Below are 13,122 nucleotides of genomic sequence, written 5' to 3' on the forward strand. Positions count from 1 at the left end.
CCTTTATGGAGGATATAGGTATAGGGCTTATCCCTTTGGTTACTAGTGCTTTACAGGTTTCATTCTGTTTTGTCTTTCTTTCCTTGAAATGCAGGTTATCAAACAGACACCTTGGAGATGTTTGCCTCCAGTACTGGAATCAGGCTTATGATTCCAAAAGATCTGGAGATCCTGGATCCAGAGACTGATTGATTTCTCAGGTGAAAGTGACTTTAGAAACAACTTAACCCCCCCCCCCCCCCAATACCTCATGCTTTCTGTCTTAGTAACAATTCCAAGAGCAAAGAGCAAGGGCCAGGAAAATGGGGTAAAGTGGCTTGCCCTGGGTCCCACAGTTAGGTAGTATCCACCTACTTGTGCCTTGAAACAACTTCTTATAGAAAAAGATGACCATCTACCACAAGGATGAATTGAAGCCTTGCCTGGGCTTGTCAGAAGACCTTCAGTGAGTTGTTTGGACAGTGTGAGCAAAGGTGAAGGTGAAATGCTTTTGTCTCATAAAGTGTTTCATCTTTTGAGATTTTCAGTATTAGACTTCTGGGAGAATGTAAGTATAGTTATGGGTTGCCATATTTTGCTTAAAGTATTTGCCAATGTGCACTCATGAATCTTTTGTGTTTTCAGCATTTTTTTAGTGAAGGCAATAAATAGCTGTCCTATACCTGATCAAATTTGTGGCTTGAGCAATTTTCTAGGAGAGACCCATTAATCTTGTCATGGGAATTTGGCTCATGCCCAGAAGACCTGGACCACATTTCTCCACAAGAAGCCTGCTTCTGGGAGAATGATGATGTAAGGGAAGTGCCTTGGAGTGAGAACTGTAAACCATGGACAGTAAACTGTAAACCATGACTAGACATTGCGTAACTGATCTTAGTCACAGCTAAGAATGTGTCTAAGAGGAGGTTCTTCAGTCATGGAGGTATTCAAAAAGTTCTTCAGAGTATCTTGGCTTCATTCATTTCTGGGAGAGCTCAGTGACTCCTTTGCTTAGGATATCCAGGGGAAAGAGTGGAATCTTTGATCTTGACAGCTCTAAAAGGTCAGAGAACACACCACAGGAATATGAGAGACAGAGCCCAGGATGAGCGACTCAGTCAGTTCAGCATCAATGCCCCCAGGGGCAAGTAGTGACCTTTGTGACTTTAGTTGAGGCAAAGACTCAACCGGCATTGACACTGCCTCTGGATGTAAACTTGTTGGGACTTATACTAAATAGGAGCTGAGCTAAGTTAAGTGTAGTCTTTTTAGATACTGAGGTGGTATAGGGTACCTATGATATTGGGAAAGAGGAGGAGATGTTTGTATTTTTTTCTTGCTGTATCTTTGAAATAAATATTCCTTTGTAAAAGCTTGCTGTTGCTAAATGACTAAATGCGACTTGGTCACTACATGGGCCTTAGTCAGGGGTCCCTAACAAATGGAGGGAATACTGGGGGTAGAAGAAAAGCTGCTGTAAGCCCTGCAGGATATCCTGGAACCCTGAGTGGAGATGTAGCCTTCCTTCCCTTGAGAGTGAGCCAGAATGTCCACATTTTCACCCATTTGGGGGATACCTGAGATATGAACTCTCCCCAAATTTTGTTTAAGAGTTTCCTCTTGAATACTACTTTGGCTTGGGAGTATAATGGGCCAAAGAATGCCAAAGACTCTGACTCTCCTCTTTGGGGACACTTTCCCCTATGGCAGAACTTGGTCTGGATGAGTCTAGAGCAAGAGTCTCTTGATGAAAGGGCTTCTGGGCAATCAATTGTGATAATAGTTATCAAGTGTAGTCCCTAGAACACAGTAGGCATTTAATAAATGTTTATTCCCTCCCTCTCTCCACAGGCTCTTTATCCAGCACTTAATGACCAAAATGGCACAAAATTCCAGAAGAGCAAAAAGGGAGACAATGAATGTCCCCATTTTACATATGGCAGCTGGATTGTCCTCCTCACATGTTACTTCCTAGAAAGTTCAAGGCACTCTATGAGTCAGCAGCAAGCCAAAGTTATAGCCCATTAGCCCCTTCTGATGTGTATACCTTTTAGCAGCCACCCAGAGAACATACTAATGCTAAAGACATTTAATCAAACAACTTAGCAAGTCTAGTAAAAAGAGAAAAAGAATCTCTCCGCCCCTGTTATATATGGGATATGTTCTTTTTCTGAGGACCACAGCTCCTTAAGATCAACACACACTTACAGGGATCAAGTATATCCAGGAAACATGGATGGGGGCACACTTATGGGAACACAAATGACTGGGTTGTGTATAACACTAACCTCAGGTGATATCATTACATGTCTCTCTGCTAGCTCTATTGGACACGGCCACTCTCTGCTTAGTGTTATGTTGTGTCTGCTGGATGTTGTGTTGCCTCTTTGGGGTGTCTCTCCTGGTCTTGTGATCTTTAAGCTGTAAAATGCTAAATTATATCTCTATAATAAAATTATTATATTTTATAAGGTGTATTAAGTATTATAAGAAATCAAGGAATAAAGAAGATACAAAATAAAAACCACGTGCCCATGGCTGATTAGCCCATTTAAAATCCCCGCACTTAGTTTACCACTATACTTGCTACATCAATGCAAAGGAAGAGAGTGTGGGAGGCATTACTGCCAGTTAAATACCAATAACATGATCTCGCCAACATGGAGACTCAGGAGAGATTATAGGGAATTCTGGGAAATACTAAGGACTTCTGGGGATTGAAGTCTAGGGTTCAAAATCTCCATTTATACAAAGCTTCTCTCTCTACCATTCTTCAGAACTATCTGCTGGACTATCTGCCCCAACCAAAAAGGCGCAGTGATTAGAAAGCCTCTCTCTGATAAGAGCAGGCTGGCACTTTTCTTTTGGTTCATGTACACTAAGGCTATAAAACACCACAAATAGCCAGGAAGCCTACCAAAGTGATAGTATGATCCTAAGCTAAGAATAATTTGATTCTTGTAAGTGCTTTTCATCCACTGTTTATGAAATGCCACAGGCACAACAGACTATCTGATCTAAGGTCAGTATCCTCCTTGCAACCCCTGTTTAATCTGTGAGTGGGAGCCCATATTTCCAACCTATTTTGGATTTCTGCCCTCCAAATCCTGCAGAAGGTTTGTGGAAATTGGTGTGTCTTATTCCTAAGATCCTTTTTGGAAATCAAATTAAATTATCAGCAGAATTTAAAAAATTAAAGCACAGTTAAAGCATTTTCTTTTCTCATGCATATCTACTATCAGTGAAAAGATCTGGTTTATTTGTGATTTACCTCTACTAGTTTAGTCTTTATATACAGTGAAATACCTGAAATAATTAGAAGTTAACTGATATTTCTGAAATCACTCAGCTAACTGATTATGTTTTAACAGACAGAGAATGCTTGGTTATTGACATGGGAACATTTCCAAATCAGGTAGCTGTCTATAGTCAGATCATTGATTTGTAAGAGGAAAGATCACAATTAAGAACAATTTAGATGAACAAAAATATTGAGATTATCACTGACAATTTTATAGTGATTTAGCATTGGCAAAGCACTTTCTACAGAATCAGTCAGTCAACGCGCATTTATTATGCACTGACTATGTACTAGGCACTGCATTCACAAAGAAAAGCAAAAAAATTATACTTAAAAGGTGAAAATGTGGTATTTCAAGGAGCTTATTTTAATGGAAGAGATAACATTCAAATAACCATATTCATAAAAAAAACTATATGGGATGAGTGGAAGGTAATTAATCTCAGAGAAGGCACCAGATAGTTATGGGGAAATAGGACAGGGGGTCTCGGCAAACAGATTCAGAGAGGACATGTCATTAGAGTTATCTAGTCCAAAAGTCTCAATTTCCAGAAAAGAAAACTGACTAACAGAGTGGTTAAATTTTTTTGCACACGGTCATTTAGGTAGAAAGTAGCAGAACTGGGATTGGAACCCTGGTCTTCTCAGTGCTTTAGTTTCTTTTTACAGACTCATAAGAGGCAATTGCTAAATTTCCAGAGTGAGCATTCATATCTTGGAAGTCAGCAAATGCTATAAATCAGAACCTGATTTATTGTTTTGTGGATTTTCTAGATTTAAGAAAGGGCCGGAGAAAATGTTTAACAATGCAGATTAAGTTAAAAAGTGTGCTGTGTGCATATTTCTTGCCCCACCCTAGAGTTGTTAAACATTTACCAGTTCTCCCCTGACTATATACTGTTTTCCTATACATAATATTTTTTAAGCCACAACAACCCTATGAAGCTGGTAATAAGAGCATTATTACCACCATTTTTCAAATAAGAAAGCTATGAATCAGAGAAATGGAGAGAATTGCTCATGGTCACATAGCTAGTAAATACAAGAACCTCAATTTGAACTCAAGTCTTCCTGATTCCAAGTCCAGAAATCTATCTATTATGCCAAATGGCACCATCAAGATATGGCATGCCATTGAGGAAACTCCAACTCGTCCTATTTTATGGAATCTGAGGACTGGAAGGGACATCTGCAGCTATCTCTTCCAACCTATAGTCAAATGTATTCTTTACTCTAACATAGCTGGCAAATATTTATCCAGCTTCTGCTTGGAGAGCTCTTTTATGGCAGTCCATTCTAGTTTCGGAAGCCATAATAATTGATAGTTTTTCCTGGCATAAAGAATTGCTCCTTCCACTCATCACTCCTGACTCCATCCCTTGGGGCCAGCCAGATCAAGCCTTTCAATGGAAAACCTTCTAGATACTTAAAGATAATAATGTCCCACTGTATATCTGGATATAGTCTTCTCCAGACCAAAGATACTCAGATGTTTTTTTAGAATATCTGTAATGTAATTATATCATATCTACCTTTTTCTTGTCACAATGACTTAAAAAAATAACTCTTACCTTCTGTCTTAGAACTAGTATTGACTCCAAGGCAGAAGAGTGATAAGGACTAGGCAATGGGGATTAAGTGACTTGCCCAGGGTCACCCAGCTAGGAAGTGTCTGAGGCCAGATTTGACCTTAGAACCTCTCGTTTCCAAGCCCATCTCTCTATGCATTAAGCCACTTAGCTGCCCCCATCACATTGACTTTTTGTACTCCAATGTAAAACTTTACATTTCTGCCACTGGTTTTCATCTTACTGTACTTGGCCCAATGCTCTACCCAACACAATCTTTTTGGGTCTTGACCTTCTCATCCTGTGGATTGGGTACCTCTTCCAGCTTTATATCATTTGCAATTTGATGAGCATGCTCCAGAGACCTATATCCAAGTTACTGATTAAACAATGTTAAACAGTGTAGGGTCCTCAAATAACCCACTGGAAACACCCCACCATGTTGACATTAGCCCATTAACAACTACTCTTTGATTTTGTCCACATGACCAGTTCTTAATATGCTTAATTGTATTATTCCCAACCCACAGCTCTTTCTTTAAGCATTTGAGGATGAAATTAGGAGGCAATTAATAATTGAAAAATGGAAAATATGATGCAAAGTTCTCTGCATGTATGTGCATTCTATGTCTGGACAGAGCATTGAGCTTGGAGTCGGGATGACTAGAATTCATGTCTAGCCTGAGATCATTGGTAGCTCTGTGCCCCTGAGACCTCAGAGACCCTGAGCTTTTAACTGCTCTCTGCCTCAGTTTCCTCATGTGTAAAATGCATCTATCTCCAATCATGGTTGTGTTGATATAAAGAAAAACTACTTGTAAAAATCTTTTTAAATTGTAAAGCACTATATAGATATTGTTGTTGTGATTGATACTATTGTTGTGGTTAACCAAATATGAACAAATGATGGAAGACCATCAGAGGATTAAAAGACAGCATTCATGAGAAATTAAAATAAAATAAGATTGCTTGTTCCTCCAGCCTAGAGCCTGCAATCACGAGGACTAAGCATAGTACCTAGCACTCAAGAAGTGTATATTATTTATTTATAAATAATTATATTATATACATAAATATAATAATATAATATATAAGTATATATTATATTATTATAAATAATTATAAAAATATATTTACTGTTGAATTTGTGGGAAATAGAATTGTAGTTGAGTCCCTTTACATTAGCAGAATGAAGTCTTTCCATCATTTTTTTTGTGTGCGATACCTGCCTTTACTAATGACCTGCTAAGATGTTTCATCATGGATTGGAGTTAGCCCTAGATTCTTGAAGGTTATTCTAGCACATGCCAACCTAAGACATATAATGCCAAGCTCGAAAGACTGCATGCATGGACCCAGAGATGGACTGTGTATCCATTATATAGCACTAACCTAGCCAAGCTGGGGAGAACTGGCTCTTAAGGCAATAGACATTCCAGAGAAAGTCAATCTCTAAGACCATCTACCAGATCATTAAGGGATTATGGTCTGCACCGGAATCAGGAACACTTGCATAGATCCTAGACAATAGGACACCAAGAAAGCTTTACATGGTGTTCCAGTGGCCAAGCCTTTGTGGCCATTTAAATGATCCTGGCTTCTCCCTCCCAAAAGGGAGTAGAAAGTAGGAGACTGTGAGCAGATAGCTAATAACAGACAGTAAAGTATGCTTTTTAAGAGCAGGGTTCAATTTCTTCTTTGTCTTTTTCCTCTTACCTGTCTGACTAGTCCTCCTCAATCTCTGTTGCTGTATCTTCATCCAGGTCATTCTTGTTGACCATGGATAGCTGCCAAGGCTCTGACGTAAACCTCCTTCTCTTCTATCACTATTGCCTGATGATCTCATAAGCTCCCAAGTATCAGTTCTATATAGATAATTGTCAAATTTATTTGTCTAGCCCTAACCTTTCTCCTGAATTCCATGTTCAATATCTAAATACTTACTGGATATCTTAATTGGAATGTCTTAAAGTTCATGTGTCCAAAACTGAACCCATAAAAATGTATTTTTCTGGAGTTCAGAGGATAAAGAGCCAGACCTAGGGACAGGAGGTTCTGGGTTCAAATACAGCCCCAGATACTTCCTAGCTGTGTGACTCCAGGCAATCTCTTAACTTCGCTTGCCTAACACTTACCTCTATTCTACCTTGTAACTAATGCTTAAGATTGATTTCGAAAAAAGTAAGAGCTTTAAAAAAATTATTTTTCCTCCAAAACCATCCCCTCTTCCTTGCTTTCCTATTCTAATTAAGGGCACCATCATCTTCCCAGTCATCTAGACTCACAACCTAGGAGTCATCCTCTTTCTCATCTTCCATATGCAATTGATTTCCAAGTCCCAACAATTTTATTTTTTCAATGTCTCTTGTATATACCCTCTTCACTCCTCTGATGCTGCCACCACCCCAGTTCAGGTCCTCATCAGCTCATGTCCAGACTGTTTCAATAGTGTGATGATGGGTCTAGTCACTCTGCCTCAAGTCTCTCTCCATTTCAGTCTCCCCTCCCCTCAGCTGTCAAATCAGATTTATTTGTCTAGCCTTAATCTTCCTAAACTAATACTTTCTAAAGTTGAAGTGTAGCCATGTCATCACCCAATGCAATTAACTCCGAAGCTTTTCTCTTGTCTCAAGGATCTAACACAAAATCCTGTGTTTGGTTTTGGAGTCTTCAATAGCTTAGCCCCTTCCTACTTTTACAGGCTTCTTACATCTTTCTCACTCCCAAATACTCCATGTTTCCATAGCACTGATATACTTGCTGTTCTTAGCGTATGACATTCCATCTTCAGATCCCAAGGATCTTGACTGATGCCTCCATACTTGGGACTCTCTCTCTCTCTCTCTCTCTCTCTCTCTCTCTCTCTCTCTCTCTCTCTCTCTCTCTCTCTCTCTCTCTCTCTCTCTCTCTCTCTCTTTTCATCTCTCTCTCCTGGCTTCCTTGGTGCCCATCAAGTCTCAGCTAACATCCTACCTTTTACAAGGAGCCTTTCCCAGTCCCCCTTAATCTTGGAGCCTTCTCCTGCCGATTCTCTCCTATTTACCCTCTATTTGTCCTGTTCATACATAGGTGTTCACATGTGCTCTTCCCCTTTTAGACAGTAAGCTCTTTGAGGGCAGGGATCATCTTTTGCCTTTAGATCCTCAGAACTGAAGAGTAATACCTGGCCTGTAATTAAAACAAAATGCTAATTGATTGAGTTTTCTCCCTAGCATCTAGAAGAATGCTTGACACATGGTAGGCACTGAGTAAATACTCATCTAATTTGACATTTATATAGAGCTTCAGAGATTGCAGGGCTCTTTACACAGTTTATATTTATATAGCCATTTAGAGTTTGCGAATGGCTTTACATCAGCTCATTTGAGTCTTATAACAACTCTAAAAGGCAAGTTCTGAGACATCAGGTAAGAAAACTGAGGCCAAAGAAATGAAGTGTTGTGCCCCTGGCCACATGCCTAGTAAGGGTCAGAGTCAGGATTAGTCTCTCCTCCTGACACTCAAGTTCATCCGTCTTCTTGCTCCATGAGCTTGTCTTTAGGGATGGTGTATCAGATGAAGAAACTTGTTCAGCAGCATTTTCTCATGGCAATTATTTTTGCTAAATATTCTCCAGGGTGCCAAGGTGGAGACTGTTCAGAGTACTGCTATTTCCTGGGTGAGACCCTTTCACAGGCAGAACTGCTTCACTTTCATGCTTAGGTAGCATGGAGTGTGGATAGAACACAGAAGCTGGAATCAGGAGAACCTGGGTTCAAATGTCGCCTGAGATGCTAAAGGATAGGATTGGATCAGGGTGGGGGTATAAGTTCAGATTCAAATAACTGAGACACTTAAATCTGTTTAACTTGACTCCTTTGTGCCTCAGTTTCCTGTTCTAAAAAATGAGGGTGAATTCCATGGAATCGCCGATCTCTTCTCATCCAACGACCCTGGAAAGTCCTTCCCCTCTCTAAATATTCTCCAGTTCCTTAAAATTTCTCAATTTTATCACCCCTAACATGGTAATAATACTAGCCCATATCTTAAGAATTATTGTGAACAAAAACAAGCTAATGTATTGAAAAATATTTTGCAAACAGTAAAGGGATATATAAATTTGTGCTGTTACTACTTTAAAGAAGGTAGGGCTTTGTGAATGCAGAAAATTTATATTGAATTGGGTTGTTTTTTGAGAAATAGTTTTCCCTTTGGCTCCCAAGATCAGATTGATTTTAAAGCTATGAAGGAGTTCCTCCCACCATGCTCAGTGGGTAGAGTACTGGCCCTGGAATCAGGAAGACCTGAGTTCAAATCTGACCTCTGATATTTACCAGCTTTGAGACACTTGCATCAATTTCCTCATTTGAAAATTTAGCTGGAGAAGAAAATGGTGAACCACTCCAGTATCTTTACCAAGAAAACCCCAAATGGAGTCATGTAGAGCAGGATCTGTTTGAAATAACTGAATAGCAACAAAAGTTCTTAGTTAGAAAGATAAAGCATGTATTAAACACTTACTCTATGCCAGTCACTGTGCTATAACACTGGGGAGATAAATAGAACTCAACCAGATAATTCTTTCCTTCAAGCACTTCATTTTCTAATGGGAGAAACCAAAACATATAAATGGAAGCTCAGAAAATAAAAAAAGGTGGTGTCTGAAGAGTATAATTTGAAGCTGTGTCTAGGGAGTGATATAGAAGCTTAGTTTGGAGGAAATATGGTAAAATCTCTCCCATTGGAGCCCAGGATGGCTCTAGGAATGACATCTGAGTTTGGGTGGGAAGGGAATGGGGAATGATGGTAAAGCAAGATGGCTTGGTGTAGTTGGTGGGCTTACACTCATTCCCCCCACCTTCTCTCACTTGGATGTTTATAGCTCAGAGATTTTCCAAGCAAAGCATATGGCTGAGGTTGGAGAACAGACTTTGGAGGCAGTCTACAGGTCCAAATCCAGGGGACCACCCCTCCTGCAGTCAAAACCGTGAGGGGATAAGCCTCTTAGAGCGGAATGACCGGTGTCTGCCTCAGCCCTCCAGGTGCCTGTCAAATACAAGGAACCCAGAGGCATCTCATCAAGAAAGGCCAAAACTGATGAAGCAATTTTGTCCTGGAAGCCATAGGCTTTTCAGAAGACCCTGAGCCCATTAAAAGGTCATCAAGGTGGCTGGTGGAAATGGCATCTGTTCATTAATATTAATGACAATCATAACTCTAATGGCGGCTCCCACTTCCATTAGAGTTTGAGCTTTCTGTCTGGCCCCTAGGTTAGCTGGAGAGGAAGAACTGTCCAAAGGAAAGAAACACTATTTTCAGAAGTAGATCCTTTTGTTGTCAATGTGTGTCCCAAGGTTCCCCTCTGAAGCTAGAGACAGATCATGATGTTTATTGGCTTCCACCCAAGGGTGATCTCATCACCTAGATATTAATGACATGTCAAAGGTGGCTCCTTTTCACTGGAGCAGCTAAGAAAGTGCCACTGAGTTTAAGTGAGCAGTACATAAGGCAAGCCAAGTGGCTCCAGGGCCTGGGACAGTCTTTTATAACTGGAAAGTATATATAACCAGAGAGATCAGGCATGGATGCTCATATGGATGACACAGGGGACTCTGGGCTGCTTGGGCAACCAACAGAAATGTAGGAACAAAGTAGATGGGAACTTGTGATAGAATGGGAAGCCTCTAGGCTCCAAGCTGTTTCGTGGCCTGCTCCTATTGCTTTCCCCTCCTTATTCTGTTTTCTTAGTGGTGATGAGAAATGAAACTTTTTGCCTCTTCTCATACTTAGCCAAGGGTTCTGTACATTCTGTACATGGTGCTTAACAAATCTTTCTGGAATGAAGGAATGAATGAATGAGAATCTAACTTGATGTTTGAGGCCTTCTTTACTATTATCTAGAGCTGGACTGACAATTCAAAGTGCTCATCTCCTCTAAACGATCACCCTAATGCAAATATTAATAATATGGGAATAGGTCTTGATCAATGACATTTAAAATCCAGTGGAATTCCTCTTCAGCTATTGGGGGGGGGGAGGGAAGGAGGAGAGAAGGGAAAGAACATGAATCATGTAACCATGGAAAAATATTCTAAATTAATTAATTAAATAAAAATTTTCAAATTAAAAAAACAACAACAACAACCCCCCCCCTCCCAAGAGCTCATCTTTCAGTATTTATATTGTGGACAGACTCATCAAATGGGCAATAGGTGAGATTGAATGGGAGAAAGAAAGCAGATTGGATGACCTGTGGAAAACTGCTCCCTGAAACAATAAATCTCCTTTTTTCTTGTTCTTTTTTTTTCCAAATTAAATTCACAAAAATAAACTAGCATTTATTCTCTCTCCCTCCTACTTTCATCTCTCTGGGGAAAAATAAAGAAAAATGAAATCTTTTAAACAAACATGTGTGGTCAAACAAAATAAACTTCTACACTGGCCATATCCAAACATGCATGTCTCATTCTGCATTAGAATACATTATTTCTGGGTGAGGAGGTGAGTAAATTTCTTCATTACAAGAAAAACCTACCCTTTTGATACCTGTGTTCTTTCAAGTCTGGGAATCATAGAAAATGATGGTTTCTAAGGCTCATCAGAAGAGCAGCAAGGCCATGTACAGGCTTCAGATCATTGCAAATGAGGAAGCACGAGAAGATGTGCAAAGCCATGTCATTGGAGATGTGGTTGATGGACCGATTAAATACAAAGAATTAGGGAAAGTCAATGTATTATCAAGAGATTTGGAAGAAAGCCTTTAGCAACCCAGGTTGGATTAAGCTCTAAGAAAATCTTATGGAAAGCCATGAACAAAGCATCACAGGATGGACAAAGATGAATTAACTTATCTACATAGTTATCTAGTTGAGCATATTCTTGGTATTGGATGGAGAACTTAGATCATCACATAGATGAGATCTTAGGTCCATTAGAGTACTGGAGCATCTATCTATCAAGTCCCTCTTGTTTTCCCCTCTAAAACCCGTCAGACCTCAGAAGTTTAGGATCTATCATTATGAAGGTTAACAGAAATCAGAGGCTCAGGCTCCCCATCAATACACAAACTGCTCCTTCCAGTGCCCCAATCCATGGAGGCTAAGTGATCATCAGTGGCCCTAAAGTGGTTGGTCTCAAGTGGAGGCCATCTGAGATTCTCCCAGCTGCCCGTGCTTCTACTCTATATAGTAACTATTTATGTATGGGGTACCTCCTGATTAAAATGCAAGCTCTTTGAGGACAGGAAGTGTTTTTGCTTTTTTTTTTCATATCTATGTGCTTATCACAGTCCCTTGTCTATAGAAAACATTTAATAAACAATGTTTGTTGATTGACTGGTTTTGACAACATAGTTTATTGTACACAGAATACGTGAAATGGAAACCATATTAAATACTCTTTCATGGAAAGTTGAAATCAATTATCTCCCTTGTCTAGCTTGGCTCTCTTCTTGATCTTCAGGCACGGAAGGGAAAACCTGAATGAAACATACTCTCAGTTCTTTTTTGTTTGTTTTTATGTGTATTGTAACAGTTAAAATTTAGGGGAGACTGAGGCAGGTAGAAATTAGTTTCTCTCTGCAAGGAGCATTATATTTTATGAGGTTTATTAAAGGTTGAGAATTTAAGAATATACAAGTAAGAAAAAACACGTGCCTAGGCCAGAGGCCTAGACAAGACCTCACCTACATTATGGAAAGAGCCACGTCTGCCCCAAAACGGAAGTCCAAAAGAGACCCTGCCTATGGAGAAGACCCTTTAAATAAAATTTTGTTCTCGTCCCAGGTGAGAATTCAGTGAGATTAGAGGGCATTCTGGGAGCTAGCAAGGACTCCTGGGGAATGGAGTCCAGAGTTCAAATCTCAATTTTACAGTATGAATTATTTTTTAAATTTAAGTTAATTTATTTAGTCAACTTAGAACATTATTCCTTGGTTACAAAAATCATTTTCTATTCCTCCCTCCCCTACCCCCACCCTTCCCGCAGACAATGCACAATTTCACTGGGTATTCCTTGTGTCCTTGATCCGAACCTATTTCCATGTTGTTGATGTTTGCAGTAGGATGTTCATTTAGGGTCTCCATCCCCAACCATATTCTCTCGACCCATGTATTCAAGCAGTTGTTTTTCTTCTGTGTTTCTGCTCCCACAGTGTTTCCTCTGAATGTGGATAGTGTTTTTTCTCGTAGATTTCTCCAAGTTGTTTGGATCACTTCATTGCCACTAATGGAGAAGTCCATTATATTTGATTGTACCACAGTGAATCAGTCTCTGTGTATAATGTTTTCCTGGTTC

Source organism: Monodelphis domestica, chromosome 8 (genome assembly GCF_027887165.1).
Source record: "Monodelphis domestica isolate mMonDom1 chromosome 8, mMonDom1.pri, whole genome shotgun sequence".
NCBI lineage: Eukaryota > Metazoa > Chordata > Mammalia > Didelphimorphia > Didelphidae > Monodelphis > Monodelphis domestica.